Source organism: Dermochelys coriacea, chromosome 5, assembly GCF_009764565.3.
Source record: "Dermochelys coriacea isolate rDerCor1 chromosome 5, rDerCor1.pri.v4, whole genome shotgun sequence".
In the NCBI taxonomy this organism is placed as follows: Eukaryota; Metazoa; Chordata; order Testudines; family Dermochelyidae; genus Dermochelys; species Dermochelys coriacea.
This window is the reverse complement of record NC_050072.1, coordinates 39,332,517-39,348,077: the sequence shown is the minus strand read 5'-3', so window position 1 is coordinate 39,348,077 and position 15,561 is coordinate 39,332,517.

The following is a 15,561-nucleotide window of genomic DNA, read 5'->3' as shown; positions in this document are numbered from 1 at the left end:
GTTCAGGAGAATGTTACCTTGTTGGTTTGCAGGGCCTTGTGTGTGATTTGATGATCAAAAACTAATAGATGTGATAAAATCTGTCTTTTGCACTTGTTGCAGTAAACCACTTACTTCAACAAAACTTCAGTTACTTCCAGGTTGGCAGAGCTTGTTTAGATACTGGATGATAATATGAAATTAGAATAACTAACATGAAAACTAAGTCAAACTTCAGAAAAAGAGCATCACTTGCATTTTGAAGTTATTACATGGAGGAGAAAAATCCATTTGATAACACCCTTACTGAAACGGTAGAACATACGGGATTAACACAGGGTCTTACCATTTTACCACACACCTACAAGTCAGAGCTGATATGAAAACTGCGTGGGTGGGGCCCCACCGGGAAGATCGAAGGAAATACTATGATGAAAAGTCCACTGCTCACCACTGATACCAGCTCCTGGAGAGGGATACAGATAGGGCCCTACCAAATTCGTGGCCCATTTTGGTCAATTTCATGGTCATAGGATTTTTAAAATAATAAATTTAATGATTTCAGCAATTTAAATCTTAAATTTCATGGTGTTGTGACCGGAGGGGTCCTGACCCAAAAAGGAGTTGCTGGGGGCAGGGGTGGTGGTTTGCAAGGTTCGTGTAGGGAGGTTGCAGTACTGCTACCCTTACTTCTGCTGCAATGCCTTTGGAGCTGGGTGGCCGGAGAGCAGCGGCTGCTGGCTAGGAGCCCAGGTCTGAAGGCAAAGTCACAGCCAGCAGCAGTGCAGAAGTAAGGATGGCATAGTATGGTATGCTGAGCTGAGCCCTTGGTCAGCAGCTGCCACTCTCTGGCCGCCCAACTCTGAAGGCAGCACAGAAGTAAGGGTCGCTACACCATGACCCCCCCTAAAATAACCTTGCAATCCCCTTTTCGGTCAGAATTCTCATTTGAGAAATGTTGGTCTTCCCCATTAAATCTGCATAGTATAGGGTTAAAGCACACAGGAGACCACATTTCATTGCTGGAGACCAGATTTCATGGTCCATGACACATTTTTCATGGCCGTGAATTTGGCAGGGCCCAGATATAGATAATCTAAGCAGAGTGCTGCTCTGGGACACTGCATATGTGCTCCATCTTTTACGTATTTCATATCACCCTAAGTCTAGTGAGTGTCTGATAGGTGTGAAGCAACCACCCTCAGCTGCTGGATGAAAGAATCGCCCTCTTTCTTATGCTACTGCCATATAGCCTGCAAGATGCTGTGAGTAGGGGGCATCTCCACAACACTATACCCTTCCCCATACCTTCCAGGCTACTGGTGAATATCTACAGTGCTCTATTCGTCTTTCAGCCTTTTAAAAAAAATTGTATTATTTTATCCCCCCACCCCACAAATAGATTCAGTACCTACCTCTCCTGTTCATCACTTTCCTAAATAGCAAGTAAACATTACAATTGATTATTGTTAGTTTTAGTGCTATCCACAGGGCTTCAAATAGCATAGAAAACAGTGAACACCCTAGGTGCTCACAAGCTACTTAAAGGAATACTATCCTATTCCTGTATACTACAGTTAGCTGAAGTAGCTAGTGCTTTTAGTGTTGCTATGAGACTCAGGCAATGGCAATGTGGCTTGGTACACTTTAATGGAGTGTGGCAAACTCTGTTTGTGGCTAGAAATATCTTAGCCTCCTTTCTGTTTTAATTCCAGAACTCCATCACAGACATGCCAGCCATCAATTTGACCAAGTTTGTGGAAACATACAAAATGGTTTCTAATGTTGTATGTAAGTGGTTCCCAAACTTGTTCCACCACTTGTACACGGAAAGCCCCTGGCGGGCCGGCCAGTTTGTTTACCTGCAGCATCTGCAGGTTTGGCCGATTGCAGCTCCCAATGGCCATGGTTCACTGCTCCAGGCCAATGGGAACTGCTGGAAGTGGCAGCCAGTACGTCCCTCGGCCCGCGCTGCTTCCAGCAGCCCCCCATTGGAGCAGCGAACTGCGGCCACTGGGAGCCTTGATCAGCCGAACCTGTGGATGCAGCAGGTAAACAAACCAGCCTGGCCTGCCAGGGGCTTTCCCTGCAAAAGCGGCAGAACAAGTTTTGGAACCACTGTTGTATGTTATCCCAAAAACTTTGTACCTATAATGACAACACCTTGCTTTAATAAACTCTAGTATTTATGCCAATATTTTGATGACCTTAATTGCAATAATCAATATTTGAAACATTATTTAAATATTAATGCTATGTTAAATTTACTTGGAAAAGAGCTACAGAAAGGGCACATGAAAGATTTTCTGGGTAGGGGCATTTATTTTTTGTTTGAATAGTCAGTGAATGGTATTTGAAAAGATGCAGATGATTACTTTTGAGATGTATCCACCAAAATGTGTCTAGTTTTCTTTCAACTTAACTTATTGTCATGCACAGACATCTCTGATGGAAGTAGCAAAGGATCAAATGTTTGAATCTTTCTGTAATCAGACTTAACTGCAAGTGTAATGAGTAAGATTCACCATTAATGAAATGATGTGTACTCAACTGACGTAATCATTCGCACGTGTTTACTTTGACTCCGAAATTGTAAAATAAAAAGTTGCTATTTATTATAAAAATATTTTTTAATTGAGCAATTGTTGCTATTGTTGTTAATGACGATCACTGATGACACCTATATTTAAGCATTCATATGACCCTGTTTTGCACAGAAAGGAAGTTTCTTTGTAATGTGGTGCTCTCTGTCTCTCCATAAAAAGGTTTTTATGGTCTGTATTCCAAACACAATTAACTACTGCACCAAACATCCCCATGGAAGAGAAAGCTTTGAAAAAGGTGTGCAGAAGGGCCAATAATGGGGTTTCATAGATTGAAGGATTTTCAGGCTAGACAGAATCATTAGATAATCTAGTTTGATATCCTGTATATCACCATAGAATTTCATCCAGTTACCCCTGTCCTGAGCCCAGTAACAAAGTGTCTTTGACTAAAATGTACATTCAAGAATGGCATCCACTCTTGATTTGAAGATATGGAGAATCTACCATTTCCCTTGGTAGTTTGCTCCAGTGGTTGATCACTCTCGTTACAAATTTGTGCCTAATTTCTATTTTAAGTTTGTCTGGCTTCAGCTTCCAGACATTGATTCTTGTTCTGTCTTTCTCTGCTAGATTTAAGATCCCTTTAATGCCTAGTATTTTGTCCTTGTGAAGGTGTTTACACACCCTAATCAAGTCAAATCTCAGTGTTCTTTTTGATAAACTAAACAGATGGCGCTCTTTAACGCTCTCGCTGTAAGGCATTTTCTCAAGCCCTTGGATCTGTGCCCTCTCCAATTTTTGATAATCCGTTAAAAAATGTGGACACCAGAACTGGATGCAGTATTTCAGTATTGGTCTCACCATTGCCATAAATAGAGGTAAAATTACCTTCATGTTCTTATTCATTTTTCCTGTTTATATATCCAACAATCACATTAGCCCCTGCACTGCGAGCTCCTGTTCAGTTACTTTTCCACTTCATTAATGACTTGGATACCAGAGCAAAAGATGGGGAGTATGCTTATACAATTAGTGGATGACACCAAACTGGGAGGGGTTGCAAGCACATTAGAAGACAGGATTATAATTCAAAGGGCCTTGATAAATTGGAGAATTCATCTGCAATCAAGATAAAGTCAGTAAAGACAAGTGCTACACTTAGGAAGAAAATCAAATGCACAACTACAAAATGGGGAATAACTGGCGAGCCAGTACTACTATAGAAAAGAATCTGGGGATAATAATGGATCACAAACTGAGTATGAGCTAACAATGTGATGCAATGGCAAAAAGAATAATATCATTCTGGGGTGTATTAACAAGCATCATATCTATGGGAGGTAACTGGGCACTGGTGAGGCCTCAGCTGGAGTAAGGTGTCCAATTGTAGGTGCCACACTTTTGATAAGATGTGGACAAACTGGAGAGAGTCCAGAGGAGAACATCATAAGTGATCAAAGGTTTAGAAATCCTAACCTCTGAGGAAAAGTTAATAAAACTGGTCATGTTTAGTCTTGAGAAGAGAAGACTGTAGGAGATGGGGTAGAACCTGATAACAGCCTTCAAATATGTTAAGGGCTGCTACAAAGAGGACAGTAATCAGTTGTACTCCATGTCCACTGAAGATAGGACAAGAATAATGGGTTTAATCTACAGTAAGGGAGATTTAGGTTAGTGTCACCATGTAAGCCACCACTACTCCCTGGCTCTAAGCACATGCTGCCACATTCAGTCTCAGTAAAGGAGGTTTATTTATTTAATTTTTTTATAACAAAGGATAGCAAAAGAAACAGAAGGCAATCTTAACTCATTACCCAGGCTTCAGGGCCACCCCTCCCACAGGACTCTGGTACTCTAGCTCCTGGCAGCGTCGTCACCTCTGCCAGCTGTGCTCCCCTTTTGGAGCAGCAGCCACAGGATTGTTTCTTAGAGCTCCTGGCCACCTTGCTCCAGGGACCCACCACCAGCATTAGCTCTACTCCAACATGACTTTGCTCCCCAGCCCTCTTTAATTAGTTGGATTAGGATTAGCTGTTCCAGTGCAGAGGTGCTAGACTCAGTCTAACCCCAGAGAGCAGTTACCCTGTGACCGTTAGCTATTACAAAAAACTTTATAACTATCAGGATAGTTAAATACTAAGGGAAGTTGTAGAATCCATATTGTTGGAAGTTTTTAAGAACAGGTTGGACAAACAGGGAGGGTGTAGGTTTACTTGGTTCTGTGTTAGCAGGAGGGGGCTGGACCTTTCCAGCCCTATATTTCTATCATTCTATACTCCTACGTTGGGGTATATATACCCCACACTGGGATAGAATTGGGCTAAGCAGTTTTGGGCTCCCATACCACTGCCACTGCAAAGCCTGCACTAGCTAGAGAGGAGTTTAAAAGAGAGCCAGGCAGCTCAGTTAGGGGAGGAAATAGCACATAGGCTAGTGGAATAATCCAGCAGCTCATGTGCAAGCATATAGCAGAAGCCCTTGCTGCAGGAAAGGTGAGTCCACAAACAGCAGCTATTCCAGAGCAGGGATTAATTTATCCCTAAGGATTAAGGAAGCCTTCACTTGGATTGTTTGGTACTGCAATCATGCCCTGGGAAAGTAAGTAGTAGGAAGTGTCCCAGGGAGGCACTTGATATTGCTGCCACTTGCAGAGCCCTTGGTCAGCGCCTAGTGGAGAGGGAGGCCCCACGTTCCTCTGCCAAACCTTTCTCATGAAACAAGAACAAACCCTTCTCCAGACTAAGGGGGAATACAGATGTTGTGAGATCTGAGGCAAGGGCAGGCAGCCTACAGGAGCCTAGAGGAGGCTGAGGCTCTTCATTTTGTGGGGACATTGGACACCTATATCTTGCTGGATTCTGTTACTTTTGAAGGGAATTGACTCAACTGGTAACCTGGCTGGTGGGCCAAGTTACTACTGACTGGAAGAGGGACAGCCGCAGAGCTGGAGGGAGTGCTGGCAAGGGATACACGCGACGGGGAGAGCTGGGACCCCGTGACCTAAGTGCTACGCAGCACAACAGTAAGTCGCAGACCTCTAGATCCTTTCCAGAGTGACTGCTTTCCAGTCCCACATTTGGTAGGTATGGCCTGTGTTCCTGGTTCCTAAACATGCTTTGCTTGAATCCAGATCTCTCTATAAGACTACTCTCGCCTCATCATTATTGACCACTTTGCCAAGCATTGGGTCATCCACAAATTTTATCAAGAGTGAGTTTATTTTACTACCCAGTCACTGGTGAAAATGTTAAATAGTGTTGGACCTACTACTGAGCCCTGCAGAACCCCCACTAGAAAGACCTCCATTCGGTGATGACTTCCCGCTGACAACTACCTTGACAATTAGCCATTTCTTAAACCTTTTAATGATGACGTATAGAGTGGTCACGTTTCAATCAGAATGTCACATGGTACTGTGTCAAATGCCTGACTGTAGTCTAAATATATACATCTATTGTATTGTCCTATATCAAACTCATCACTGCAGTATCTGAGTGCCTTCCAATAGTGCACTAAGCAAAGCGACTATACATCTGTCATATGGTGTTTGTTCTTTCATCCTCTCCACAAGGATCGAAGAGTGTGCAGTGCAGTGTCTAGTTCTGGCTGGATTTTAGGTTTTGTTTTAATTATTTGAATATACATGTTGCTATGTGTTTATATTAGAGTATACATAGACAGAGGCCTTGCACTTGGAGCAGAAGGTGGTGAGGTTTATGAGGGTCCTTAGCTCTTGGGGACATTCAGCCCCTCAGAAAGTTCTGTCTACTGCACAGACAAGTTTCATCCTTATTGTAGAGAGATGTTCTATTTGCAGAGGAGCGGAGCTGCTGAACGTGATCTTTGTTTAGGAACGTAGGAAATCTTTTAGATATTGTAATGCTGGCAGACTAGATGCCAGCTCATGCCAAGGCCCCTAGGTCTCACTGAACACTGACAGATGAATAGCTGGAAACCAATCTGGCTCACCTGTGTGTTAGCATTGTTAAAATAGGTATTAAGTTTATGAAAATGGTTTTAGTGTTTAGACTTTATGGAATGCTTGTAAGCTGCTGCAAGCAGTAATCTCACTTATAATAGCCATATCCCATGTTAAAAGATAACATTTAAGTGTTTGCCCTGGAACTGTAAACTGTCAGAGTCAGGAGAAAAGCATTTCCAAGTGTGAAATACTAGTTTGCCACAGGAAATGTTATCACCTGTCCAACAAAAGAAGGCCCATAAACATCAGACAAACCAATGTGGAACATCAGTGGACAAACTACTTTCATTTCTTCCCCATGCTCATGAAGAGGAGATGTGCATGGGGACTGGTCCCATCAGCTAGAACTATGGAAGAAGGAAATAAAATCTCAGACAGGAAAACTACATCTCTATGCTGCTTGGACTTAGATATGGCAAGATTTCTAAGAATAAGCAAGGGATCCACAGCTACTTATGTGGATTAAGCCTAAAGGACTTAGAGAGCTTGCATATTACAGCAGCCTCTATTATCTTTTGGAACCAAAGACTGTAACTCATTTGTGTGTGTGTTTGTGTATTTTACCTGTTTTGTCTCACTACCCACCTCCAGCTGGGAACTTGTGAATAACTCTTATTTCCTTTTCCTAGTTAATAAATCTTGAGATAGTTTGTTACAGGATTGGCTACAGGCATTGTCTTTGGTGGAGATCAAAGGTGCAATTTACCTGGGATAAGTGACGGTACTTTGGAACTGGGAGTAACCTGAATAATATTGTGAAATTTTTTTTTTTGGGTGTAATGGACCACCTACCACACAGGTAATCTTACCTGGATACGCCTAATGGATTACACTGCTCAGGTGCTGAAAGAAAGGCTATCTGGAAAACTAGTCGTATGTAAAAGAACTTGTGTAGCTCCAATGGTATTTTACTGTCCCTGAATCTGAGTATCATCCTGAGCTCTGTGTGCTTGACTCCAACCCAGGACAGATATCTGAAGTTAAAAAAGCTGGCATTCTGCTCCAGTCTGCTTCTGTCAAAGCTTTTTATTTTTGGAAATTATCATCTGAATACAGCAGAATATTCAAAAGGCCCTGAAAAGCAAACACTTGCTGGGAGAGGAGGATGATTGGCGTGCAAGAGTAGGGGAGAATAGCAGGAGAGGGTTGTGGATCCAGGTGATGGGGAGGGGAATTAGGACACCAGGAAGAGGGACAGGGACAGAATTTTGTTGCCATTTAATTTTCTAGATTTTTAAACAGAAAGAGAATGTTTGTTGGTAGGAGTTAGTGGCTTTTTAGACAGTTGTAGCTCTCACTTAGGTTGGCAGTTGATATGTTACTGTAATGCTTTTCATCTATAGATCTCAAACATTGTTACATCATTATCCTCATTTTACAGATGGGAAACTGAGGCACAGAGCGGTAACATGACTGCCCAAGGTCACCCAGCAAGCCAGTGGTAGAGATAGGAATAGTCCCAGTCCAGTGATCTTTCCACTAGGCCACACAGTTGCTATGTAATTCCTCAGTGCTCCCCTGCCCTGTATATTTTGTTATAGTGGAATGGGAATCATGGTCATACTTTGAAACGTTCGCAGTTGTTAACAGGGCCAATGAGAAAAATCTCAACCATTGTCTATGTTCTAAAATGTTGACAGTTTTATTACATGATTGTTACAGTCACTTTAAGCACGTGAGAGAGGACTGGTGTGTCTTTCTCCTCCTCCACCATTTCCCACATGTAGCTCACCTGACCAACATTTCTAGTTCCGCCTCTTCTTCTCATCCTAGTAAGCAACTGGTTGGTACTATCGAAGCCATTAACGTGTAAGAGGTTGCTTCTTGCTCTTTCCTGCCGTAAGCTGCTGTGTATAAAAATCACGGTTAGCAATTTACTGGAGGGCTGCATACTACCTTGGTTAGGTAGCCTGAACTGCACACTGAGCTGGGCCCCTCACTCCCACTACCTACCTCCAGCTGGGATTTCTGCCCCTGCTGAAGCCAGGCTTCCCCAGATGTACCCCTCCTCCAAACCAAGATCTATTTCTATAAAAGCATGTTGACTGGAATTAATTATGTTCCTATTCTTTAATTCTTTTGTCACTGAGATTTCCTTAACCAATTCTTTTAGGACTTTTTGGTGCAAGTTATTAGGGTCTGCTGATGGGCTGGAATGTGATATCACATTGGCTTCATGTGATACAAATACATGTGACACAAAGCACCCCTGTATTCACACCTTATCCACTAGTGTAATAATCTTTGTACAACATATGCCTTGGGAGATATCATTTGACAACTAATAACTCATTGACAATTAATATTCTTGTGTGATGTATATGCGTGACAGGCATTAGGAGTTATGAATATATGCTGGAATGATAACTAAAAGGTGTTTCAAACACGTATGTCAGGGGGAGTTGTTAAACAGGCGTATGCTAAACAAAGGAATGTGTGTTACCTCAATTTACATATAAACAGTAAATAGACCCATCAAGCTAACAAGTGGAAGCAAACCATACACTAACAAGTGGGGAAGATGACACAATAGTATCTACACTTAGCAAGAGAGAGAAGCTTGCTCTGGGTATCACTTTGCAGGAGAATCAATTTCAAAGGTTTACTGGCATATAAAGACAGGGAACTGAACCTGACATGATAAGCACAGAATCAACTGATTGTATACAATATTACTGTATTATAAAGTGTAGTGTGAGTTCTTTTCTGAATGCTAATGACACACTGGTGATTAATATAATTGTGAAATGTATGTATTAACACTACATAAAATTACGATACTCATTGATATTAGGCTGTATAGTCTGCCCAGACAGGAGGGAAAAATCACAGGAGGACAGGAATGGCTACCAATCTCATATGTAAATTAAGCAGGGTGGAATCAGAAACAATGGAAGCCCCATTTACATAGAAATCATACAGGTGCATAGAAGCCCACAGGAAGGAAGAACATCATGAGGTCATCCTTCCCCTTGAAACAAGTTAATCAAACTTTGGAAGATACAAGGAAGGGCAGGAGCCATCTGTGGCATCCATCACTAGACAGGCACAAGAGGCCAGAGCTCTTGCAACCTGAGAAAGATGGGTCCTTCAACCAAGCGGGGTTGAAGTCTCTGGAACTGAATAGGTGAGAAACCTGAGTAGGCAAAGTTCTTTCACAAGGGAAGCCAACACCTTGTACTTTTGTGGAAGATCTTGACTGAGGGAAAGTCAGCCATGGCTGGGAAAAAGAATGACTGGTGAGAGAAACAATCTTGAATAAAGCCTGTATCTTCCGAGATTAATGTAAACTCTTAGAAGTGTATTTTTTTTACTTGCAACTCTTTCTATCTTCATTCCTTACTTGAATTCACTTAATTGTATATATATTTTTGTTAATAAATTTTTTCTTTTTACAATAAACCACTCAGTGCTGTTTTTCAAGGGAAGGGTGTATTTACTCAGTTAAGTTATAAACTGTGGTGTATTTTGTGTCTTTTGAGGAACAAATCAACCAAATTATATGTCTGAACTGCGCAGGAGAGAGCTAGACATTGCAGAGCACGTGGTTTTGGAAAAATCTGGGACTGGGATTGTTGGGGTCGCACCGCAAGTAGTAACCAAGGCTGGTGGAAGTCAGAGTGGGGCTGTAGACAGGCTGCTGGGGTCAGAGCTGCTGAACCAGGGCTGTGAGCACACAGCACTCAGGGTGTGATCTGCATGCTGGGAGGCTGGTAGTGAGCAGCCCAGCTTGGGAGCTACAACAGCAAAGCATTGGGAGCACTCAAATTACAGGGCAGTGTAATTGTGACACAACCCTTCATGGTTTGGATTGCACCCAGATGTGACCCACATCTCCTGCTTCTTTCCAAACACAAAACAGAAATATTTATTGAATACTTTCTGAATCATTATTAACTATTTGACCATCTCGATCTGGTAATGTGCTTATATCCCTATACCATTTCTAGAACATCTTTAGTTCCTAATATTCTTTAAAAAACCCTTTTTATTGTGCTTTAGCCCTCCCAGCTATGGATTTTTCCCTGTCTTCCCTTCCCTTATCACTTTTCTACACTTCATAACTTCTAATTTCTATTGATTGCTATCTATCTATATCTTATTTCTAATTGCCTACTTCACTTCAACACCGAATCAGGATGAACTTTTAACCAAAGTTTTCCTCTTTCTTGATTGTGGAATCTTTTTGTTCATCCAATAAACTCTTCTTAAAAAACTCCCAGTTTCTCTCTAATTTTTTTCTCCCAATCAACGTCACTCATAATTTTCCTCATCTTGGTCCCTAGGCAAAACACCAACATCCAGTCCAGTGATTAATTTTTTTTCTGTTGTAATAAGGATCAAAATAGCATTCCCTCATGTTGGGTGCAGTACCTTCTATCTTAGAAAATCATCTATAATTTTTAGTAACTGGACAGAAGTTTTATTACTGAGCATGTGAGACCTCTAGCATATGTCACCCAAATCCAACTCCCCCATAAAAGCTCCATTTCTTTTACACCTTAAGTATCTGTCTGTAATGAGTTAACTCATGGTGTGGGCATGCCACTCCACACACCTCTTCTACCCACTCTATTTTTCCTGAAGAGGTTATAGCTAATGGTTTCAGTCATGCCAAGTATATAATTTTTTTCCTCATCAAGGAGAATTTAAAATTCCTCTTAATGGTTACCCAGACTGCTAGCATTGATATACAGTATGAGCAATTGAAAAATTTCTCTTCTTTGCATTCTTTGCACATTAGTACAATTTGTTCTTTGATGCTTTGGGTTTGAGTTTTGCCTCCTTAACACTTTCCCAAGTGTTGGTAATTTAATACCCTTCTAGCTGCTCCAGCTAATCTCTAGTTGAGAAATTTAGCCCCCTACTTGTGAGGGGTGACCTGAGACTGACTTTGTCATATACAGTCATTCAAACCCAGCTCTTGATGTGTTTATTTCATTAATCATAAAGAAATAAGTAATTTAAATTTGATCACATTCAATCACATTAATTTGATTACTTTTTTTGGAAGTGTCATCTTACACTAATGTGTTTAAATAATTTTGGCCATTCAATAAGGAGCTTGCACCGCACCATGAATATTGTACTGGGAATAAGGAACCAACTTCAGCCTCATTTGTTTTAAGTTATTGTAACACTTTACAAACTTTTGTCCACTTTCCCACAGTTAGGCTCACAAGTAGGGTAAATTTGTAGGCCCAATTATTATCAGACACACGCTTTAACAGGAACAGCCCAGCACATGTTATAGCAGACACTGACAAAATCTAACATAGACCAGGTAATGTGAGCAGCTGTTAGTACCTTTCTAACCTGGGTGAGACAACCTGAGGGTATGTCATTGGGGGGCACGGGGGAGTATGTTTTTAATACAAGTCAAATTAAATACCCTTACCAGAAGACACAAGCAACTGGGCTTTTAATTCAGATGAGCAGCTTGAGTACAACATCATGCTCTCCCATGCCTCGAACTTGACCTGCTACTCTGAGGTTACGTTTATACTTATGATAGTCTACTCTTACATGTGATTTGTTGTTCCATAACCCCCCTATTAGGCCAGCTTCCACAGGGCAATAGGGCACCCTCCCAAGTCCCTTCCAAGTACTCCCCCTCCATGTCCCTCCCAATGCCCTTTCCCAGCGCCCCCTCCATGTCCCCTCCCAGCGCCCCCTCCATCTCCTCCCAATGCCCTTTCCCAGTACCCCCTCCATCTCCTCCCAATGCCCTTTCCCAGTACCCCCTCCCAGTACCCCCTCCATCTCCTCCCAATGCCCTTTCCCAGTACCCCCTCCATGTCCCCCTCCATGTCCCCTCCCAGTACCCCTCCATCTCCTCCCAATGCCCTTTCCCAGTACCCCTCCATGTCCCCTCCCAGTACCCCCTCCATGTCCCCTTCCAGTGCCCCTCCCAGTACCCCTCTCATGTCCCCTCCCAGTACCCCCTCCATCTCTCCCAATGCCCTTTCCCAGTACCCCCTCCATGTCCCCTCCAGCGCCCCCTCCCAGTACCCCTCCATGTCCCCTTCCAGTGCCCCCTCCATGTCCCCTCCCAGCGCCCCCTCCCAGTACCCCTCCATGTCCCCTTCCAGTGGCCCCCTCCATGTCCCCCCCAGCGCCCCCTCCCCAGTAACCCCTCCATGTCAATTCCAGTGCCCCCTCCATCTCCTCCCAATGCCCTTTCCCAGTGCCCCCGCCATGTCCCCCTCCCAGTGCCCCCTCCATGTCCCCTTCCAGTGCCCCCTCCCAGTACCCCCTCCATGTCCCCTCCTAGTACCCCCTCCCAGTACCCCCTCCATCTCCTCACAATGCCCTTTCCCAGTACTCCCTCCATGTCCCCTCCCAGTACCCCCTCCATGTCCCCTTCCAGTGCCCTTTCCCAGTACCCCCTCCATGTCCCCTTCCAGTGCCCCCTCCATCTCCTCCCAATGCCCTTTCCCAGTACCCCCTCCATGTCCCCTTCCAGTGCCCCCTCCCAGTACCCCCTCCATGTCCCCTCCATCTCCTCCCAATGCCCTTGCCCAGTACCCCCTCCATGTCCCCTTCCAGTACCCCCTCCATGTCCCCTTCCAGTGCCCCCTCCCGTACCCCCTCCATGTCCCCTTCCAGTGCCCCCTCCCAGTACCCCCTCCATCTCCTCCCAATGCCCTTTCCCAGTACTCCCTCCATGTCCCCTCCCAGTACCCCCTCCATGTCCCCTTCCAGTGCCCCCTCCCAGTACCCCCTCCATGTCCCCTTCCAGTGCCCCCTCCCAGTACCCCCCTCCATCTCCTCCCAATGCCCTTTCCCAGTACCCCTCCATGTCCCCTTCCAGTGCCCCCTCCCAGTACCCCCTCCATGTCCCCTCCTAGTACCCCCTCCCAGTACCCCCTCCATCTCCTCCCAATGCCCTTTCCCAGTACCCCCTCCATGTCCCCTTCCAGTGCCCCCTCCCAGTACCCCCTCCATGTCCCCTCCTAGTACCCCCTCCCAGTACCCCCTCCATCTCCTCCCAATGCCCTTTCCCAGTACTCCCTCCATGTCCCCTTCCAGTGCCCCCTCCCAGTACCCCCTCCACTCCTCCCAATGCTCTTTCCCAGTACCCCCTCCATGTCCCCTTCCAGTGCCCCCTCCCAGTAACCCCTCCATGTCCCCGCCTAGTACCCCCTCCCAGTACCCCCCTCCCTCTCCTCCCAATGCCCTTTCCCAGTACCCCCTCCATGTCCCCTCCCAGTACCCCCTCCATGTCCCCTTCCAGTGCCCCCTCCCAGTAACCCCTCCATCTCCTCCCAATGCCCTTTCCCAGTACCCCCTCCATGTCCCCTTCCAGTGCCCCCTCCCAGTACCCCCTCCATGTCCCCTCCCAGTACCCCCTCCATCTCTCCCAATGCCCTTTCCCAGTACCCCCCCATGTCCCTTCCAGTGCCCCCTCCCAGTACCCCCTCCCTGTCCCCTCCTAGTACCCCCTCCCAGTACCCCCTCCCTCTCCTCCCAATGCCCTTTCCCAGTACTCCCTCCATGTCCCCTCCCAGTACCCACTCCATGTCCCCTTCCAGTGCCCCCCCCAGTACCCCCTCCATCTCCTCCCAATGCCCTTCCCAGTACCCCCTCCATGTCCCCTTCCAGTGCCCCCTCCCAGTACCCCCTCCATGTCCCCTCCCAGTACCCCCCTCATCTCCTCCCACCCTTGCCCAGTACCCCCCCATGTCCCTTCCAGTACCCCCTCCATGTCCCCTTCCAGTGCCCCCTCCCAGTACCCCCTCATGTCCCCTTCCAGTGCCCCCTCCCAGTACCCCCTCCATCTCCTCCCAATGCCCTTTCCCAGTACTCCCTCCATGTCCCCTCCCAGTACCCCCTCCATGTCCCCTCCAGTGCCCCCTCCCAGTACCCCCTCATGTCCCCTCCCAGTACCCCCCCTCTCCTCCCAATGCCCTTTCCCATACCCCCTCCATGTCCCTTCCCAGACCCCCCTCCATGTCCCTCCCAGCGCCCCTCCAGTACCCCTCCATGTCCCTTCCAGTGCCCCTCCCAGTACCACCCCAGTCCCCTCCCAGCGCCCCCTCCCAGTACCCCCATCCATGTCCCCTTCCAGTGCCCCCTCCATGTCCCTTCCCAGCGCCCCCTCCCAGTACCCTCCATGTCATTCCAGTGCCCCCCTCCTTCTCCCAATGCCCTTGCCCAGTACCCCCTCCATGTCCCTTCCAGTACCCCTCCATGTCCCCATTCCAGGCCCCATCCCAGTACCCCTCCATTCCCTTCCAGTGCCCCTCCCAGTACCCCCTCCATCTCCTCCCAATGCACTTTCCCAGTACTCCCTCCATGCCCTCAGTACCCTCATTCCCCTTCCAGTGCCCCCTCCCAGTACCCCTCCCAGTACCCCCTCCATCTCCTCCCAATGCCCTTTCCAGTACTCCCTCCATGTCCCCTCCATGTCCCCTCCCAGTACCCCCTCCCAGTACCCCCTCCATCTCCTCCCAATGCCCTTTCCAGTACTCCCTCCATGTCCTCCCAGTACCCCCTCCCATGTCCCCTTCCAGGCCCCTCCCAGTACCTCCGCCATCCTCCCAATGCTCTTTCCCAGTACCCCTCCAGTCCCTCCAGTCCCCCTCCCAGTAAACCCCTCCATGTCCCCTCCTAGTACCCCTCCCAGTACCCATCTCCAATGCCCTTTCACAGTACCCCCTCCAGTCCCCTTCCAGTGCCCCCTCCCAGTACCCCTCCATGTCCCCTCCTAGTACCCCCTCCATCTCCTCCCAAGGCCCTTTCCCAGTACCCCCTCCATGTCCCCTTCCAGTGCCCCCTCCCAGTACCCCCTCCATCTCCTCCCAATGCCCTTCCAGTACCCTCCTCCCCCACAAGTACCCCCTCATGTCCCCTTCCAGTGCCCTCCCAGTACCCCCTCCATCTCCTCCCAATGCCCTTTCCCAGTACTCCCTCCATGTCCCTTCCAGTGCCCCCTCCCAGTCCCCTCCATGTCCCCTCCCAGTACCCCCTCATCTCCTCCCAATGCCCTTTCCCATGAAGACTCATCGCCCTCCCAGGTACCCCCTCCATGTCCCCTTCCAGTGCCCCTCC